The sequence below is a fragment of the Rattus norvegicus genome, chromosome 1 (assembly GCF_021556685.1).
Source record: "Rattus norvegicus strain SHRSP/BbbUtx chromosome 1, alternate assembly SHRSP_T2T, whole genome shotgun sequence".
Taxonomy (NCBI): Eukaryota; Metazoa; Chordata; class Mammalia; order Rodentia; family Muridae; genus Rattus; species Rattus norvegicus.
In genome coordinates, this window is record NC_141534.1 from 128,478,267 (window position 1) to 128,484,271 (window position 6,005).

The window sequence follows — 6,005 nt, forward strand, 5'->3', positions numbered from 1 at the left end:
TTATTTCACACCTTTTGGCTTTTAAGCCTACTGCATTCATGTTTGACATGTTCTAAATTCTTCATTCTACACGCTGATCATAAATTTGTCCACTTCTACACTGTTTTAGCAATAAACCTTAGCCACAGGGAAGCTGGTCTTTTACCAAACTCAAGTTTTATAATATCTTGCAAGTGGAAAAGATAACAATTTGACCATGACAACAAGGAAACAAAGCTTAATCTAACATGAAATTTTTCTTATATCTGTGTCTAATCTAAAAATCAAATCATTAATTTCTCATAAGGAAGTGATTTTTTTCCAGCACTTTTTAAAATTTCTCCATCTCAATTTTAGGCTGGAGTAAAAATATATTGAGAACAATCTCAATACCTTTAAAATGAGACAAATTTCAGACTCAATTTGTCACAAGTTTCCTCATATGAAATCTCCAGGAGCAGTGCTTTCGTATAATAATAATGAATCCGACTTTTTGAGGCTTTTATTTCCTCAATTACACGCGTGCCCTCTAGTGGTTACATGTATCAGTGCATGCCTTCTTGTTTCAAACCAGAAAACCCACAGTTGCTCACCTGTCTCTGATTCTTATATTTTTGGGTGTAAGCCTAGCCTTTAACGGCTGAGCCATCTCTCCAGCCCGTTTCTGATTCTTTATAGTAACTGCCTAGAGTATTTTACATCGAGGAAGAAGCGTGGAAATATATAATATCCTGTGCATTTAATGTAATATAATAATTTGTATACAGCAAATAATGTTCACGTATATATAATTAAAGTAAAGTTCGGTAATTTAACCCAATAGTTAAAGTGTAATTCATACGTTAAAATTTCATAATGAAAAATCCATCTAAAAATAGAATAGTCATCATAATCACCTAGAAGAGGGAAGGAAACAGTAGAGACAAGGAACTTGCACAGGATCCATGCATACTGTTTCCATATACACAAATCACACATGTTCAACTAGTTATAGTAAAAGTATATATGTGGAAAATGAAATTCATATTTTTGGACAATATTCATATCAAGTTAAAAGAGCATTGATTGAATTTATGTTTTAGAAGACAGCTTATACACAAAAAAATTCTATAATGTAACAAGTAACACTATCTCAAAATTTTTAACCAATATTGAAACTTAGAGTTATAGCAAGGGATCTCACTAAATTTGAACAGGGCTAGTGCTCAGTATGAGAGTTTACACCTATAATGCAAGCATATAAAAATCTGAGGGTGGAGGATAATGAGTTCAAGGTCAGTTTGGAATACAAGGCAATCCTCTGTCCTAAAAATAAATAACCAGTGGTATTGTTGGTACAATTTTGGTCTTATATTGCATTGTTCAATCTTTTTTTTAATCTTACTGATTTTCCTTTGAAATGCTCTGGAGTATTCATTAGATAAGACAACTCAGACAAAAAATTAAACAAATAGCAAGACTCTATTAGCCTGCCAGTGAGTACACTGGATGTTCTGGATCCAAATATAACCTTGAACCTTCTTCACAGTCTAGTTATGTTTAGGGAGCTACATACCCCGAGATATACTACACATGGTAAATTGTGAATGGGAAAATTCTGAGAGTTTTAGAAACATTCTGTAGCCTATGGTGTTCTGAACCTCCCTGTTTATCAGACTCCAAACCATGGTGTTTCTCCTATCCTATCCTTTTTTAATGTTAAACTAGGATTACAGCCATAATTGATCATGCCTGGCCCCTGGGATTTTTAAAGTCACTTATGTATACTACTACTATAATAATACTTTGACTCATTCCTTTTCAGTTTGTGTTTACTGCAGTTGTCTTATTACTTTAACTAATACTTCAAGTACTGTATATGAAACATGGAGACAATGGGCTACCCTGTTTTGTTCCTCGTTTTAGTGGAGTTGTTTGATTTCCTCACTATTTAATTTGATATGGGCTATATACTTGCTGTAAATTGACGTTATTATATTTAAGTATGTCTCTCGAGTTCCTAATCTTTCCCCAACTTTTATCATGAAGCAGTCTTCGCCTTTGTCAAAGAAATTCTTGTTGCACAATTAGATGGACCTGTGTTTTATTTTTATTCCACTTATTTATATGATGGATTTATTAATTTTCATACATGATGAAAAATATCTTGGATGATCACTACAGATGATCTTTTTGTTATGTTCTTGAATTTAGTTTGCAAGTGTTTTGTTGAGAATTTTTGCATGAACATTCATGAGGGAAATCGGTCCGTAATTATATTTCTTTATGAGGCTTTATGTGTTTGTATTATCAGGATGACTGTGGCCTCGTAAAATGAACTGGGCAATGTTCTTTTTGTTTCTTCTTTTGTAGAATAGTTTTAGGGGTATCCTGTACCTTTCCTGGCCACAGGCCGAGAGGGGCAAAATGAAGCCAGAGGGTGTAGCCGCTGATCCCAGGCAGCTGTGGGTGGGTTACACTGCCCAAGGAGCCTGGGTGCCTCTCTAGAGCATGATCTCAGCCAAGAGTGCCTGCTACAACCGTTTCTCTGGGGTTGGGGTGTATGAGGGGTGTTCTGCCAACCTTCCTTCCTGAGACAGCAGTGGGACCAGGATAGAAATGACCTTTGGGCTTACCTTTTCAACTGTCACCACCATCACCAAAGCTGAGGGGACCAGCGAATACAAACAACATCAGGACCCTTGCCCCTCTACCACCCTTTCCTATTTGCCACGGGATGAGGAGATCGGCATGAGCCCCTGATAGGCTACCTCCATTGGCGCAGCCCTCTTCTCCCCACCAACACTCCTCACCGCTCTGACTCAGCCATCCCTGTCCACTCCTTGCACTCTGAGTCCAACATGTCCCTGTGGTTCAATATTCTCACTGCCCGAAGTGGAGAAGGGGCCAGAGCCATTGGCATTTGCCAAGCAGTCCTCAGTAAAGCTGTGCTGCTAACTCTGCTGCAGTGTATTTAACGACCCTGTGTTCGCTACATGTGGGCACACCTTCTGCAGACAAAGCACCTTGAAGTCGGAGAAGTGTCCTGTGGACAATGCCAAGCTGACAGTGGTGGTGAAGAAAATTGCATTAGGGGAGCAAATTGGAGAGGTCTTCATACATTGTCTACATGGCTGCCATGCAGCAGGCCCTGGAAAACCTGGTGTCTGAGGTAGACCCAAGGGGCTGACCCTTCACCATCAAGCTTAGTGCCCTGAAGAACAGCGAGAGTAGTTGTGACTACAAGCCGGTGTGCTGCGCCAACAACTTCGGCTGCCCACCCCTCCTCAAGATAAATCTTGGGGCCCACCTGAAAGAATGTGAGCACAAGTGTCCCCACTCTAAATATGGGTGCACATTTATTGGGAATCACGACACCGATGAGACACACTTAGAAACATGTCGCTTTGCGGGTCTGATGAGTTCCTGCAGCAGACTGATGACCGCTTCCACGAGATGCATGTGGCACTGGCCCAGAAGGACCAGGAGATTGCCTTAATGCCTTCCACGCTCGGCAAACTCTCAGCGAAGATTGACCAGCTGGAGAAGAGGCTTGAGCTCAAGTTTGATGTCCTAGGTAAGAACGAGAGCAAGCTCAGTGAAATTTCAGAAGGATGCATCCATGCTGAATGATGAGCTGTCTCACATCAATGCACACTGGAATGTGGGTATCTTTGGATCCTTTGACCTTCAGCAGATCTTCAAGTGCAAAGGGACCTTTGTGGGACAGCAGGGCCCTTTCTGGTATCTCTGTATCTAATCCATGGGTAACCTGCTCTTCACTAGCTCTCCTGACAAGATGATCAAGGTGTGGGACAAATGTACCAGTTACATGTGCCAAAAGACACTGGCAGGTCATGATGGTATTGTGCTGGCACTCTGTATCCCGAGGTGCAAACAGTACAGTGAGTCTGCAGACTGAACCATCGTTGTGTGGGACATCACCTACAGAAGGTGAACATCATCTGGGCCCACAACAACCCTGTATGCACACTGGTATCTTCCCATAACATGCTCTCAGTGGCTCCCTGAAAGCCATCAAGGTCTGGGACATAGTGAACCCTGAGCTAGGAATTCACGGGCCTCAACCACTGGGTGCAAGCCTCGGTGGCAGCACAGAGCTATCTGTACAGTGGCTCTTACCAGACAATCAAGATTTGGGACATTTGGATCATTGACTGCATCCATGTTCTGCAGACATCTGGTGGTAGTGTGTATTCCATTGCTGGGACAAACCACCACATTGTCTGTGGCACCTATCAGAACTTCATTCATGTACTGGATATTGACTCCAAAGATAAGTTGCGAACCCTAATGGGCTACGCGGGCACAATATATGCCCTGGCAGTCATTTCAACACCAGAGCAGACCACAGTCTTCAGTGCATCCTATGAGCGGTCCCTCGGGGTTTGGTGTATGGACAACATAATCTGAACACAGACATTGCTCTGCCATCCGGGCAATGTAACTGCACTGGCTGTTTCCGGGGGCTGGATTTTCTCAGAAGCTGTAGACAGCACCATGAAGGTTTGGACATGCTAAATCTAGGACAGACTTGAGTCCGTCTAGGTCTTTAAGTCAGGCTGGACCTCCATGATGGCCTTGGAATGTATGCCTGTCTTGTGGAGACAGGTAGACAGGCTCAAACAGCTAGGCATTGTCATCTCTTCCTCTGCTCGCTGAGGGGTGTTCTACCAGGCCCTTCTTTGGGCACCAGGTAAGATGCTTGTCCAGCCCCACCATTCATATCCAGAAACTTTTGTTTTGAGACAGGGTCTCACTATGTAGCTCTGGTTTGCCTGGAACTCACTGTCAACCAGCCTGGCCTCGAACTCACAGATCTGCCTGCCTCCACCTCCCAAGTGCTGGGAGTAAAGGCATGTGCCACCGCCCCTGGCAGGACCCAGATGGAACTTGGGTCCTTTTTACTCACCTTTTCTACTGGATTTAGACTGTATATAGATTTTATTAATTCCCTGTTGAAATAAAAGCCACACAGACTGTGAAAAAATAGTTTTAGGAATATTCATGTTAGCTTTTGAGAGTCTGGTAGAAGACTCTGCTAAAACAGCCTGGCCTTGGATATTTATTTTTATTTAGAGTTATTAATAACTGACTTAGTGTTATTTAGAGACTTAATGACTATTTACTTTTATGTAACTAGAGCTGAAATTTAAATATAGCTTCAGGTCTATTTGAATTGTTAATAGAAACATGATTTAACTTCAGTGAGTGGTACATATTGAGAAAATTATCAACTTCTTGTAGAGTTTTTCCAATTAGGTGGGTCAGGTTTTTAATCAATATCCCTATGATTCTTTAGAATTTTGCTGGTGTCTGTTATGTCCCCCCTTTTTTTCTGATTTTAGTAATTTGGATGTGGGTCATTTAGTTAGTTTGAATAAGGTTTGTTTATCTTTCTGATTTTCATATAAAAACAACTCTTCGTTTCCTTGATCCTTTGCATCGTTTTGTTGGGTTTTGATTGATTTCAGCTCCCAGTTTGATAAATTCTCACCAACTCCTTCTCTTGAGTGTGGTTACTTCTTTCTCTTAGAGAGCTTTCAGGTGTGCAGTGACTGTACTAGTACCATGACATTTATGATCTTTCCTATAAACACTACTTTCATAGCATCCCACATGTTTGAGTTTGTTGTTGCTGGGGACACCATACCATGACAGAAACTACCAGCAGTAGGCCAGGATGGAGACATCTCAGAAGCATGCGGCAGCTCCTTGTAAAAAACAGTGACTTCTGAGACCCTGAGAAGCAGGAGACACACCCCTCCTGAAGACCTGCCATCTAAAATAAGGGACTGCCTGCAGTAGGTCAGGATAAAGACATCTCAGTAGCCTGTGGCAGTTCTTTGTAAAAAAAAAAACCCAAAAACAACAGTTGTTCCCATTTCTCCTAACCTTAGCCCTGGACAACGGCTGTGTTGATTTCATTTGTGCATGACTGTTTATCAGTTGGCCTTGAGGTGCATAATTATTCTACTATATCTGGCTTTCCTATTTCTTTCTCCTTTTTCTATGGTGAATTCTGT

The 6,005-nt window shown here is 41.6% G+C and overlaps 1 pseudogene; it reads left to right on the forward strand.

The window, feature by feature from the left end:
- Window positions 1–2,469: 2,469 nt before the first annotated feature.
- On the forward strand, window positions 2,470–4,500 carry Traf7-ps1 (TNF receptor associated factor 7, pseudogene 1; annotated as a pseudogene).
- Window positions 4,501–6,005: the final 1,505 nt, after the last annotated feature.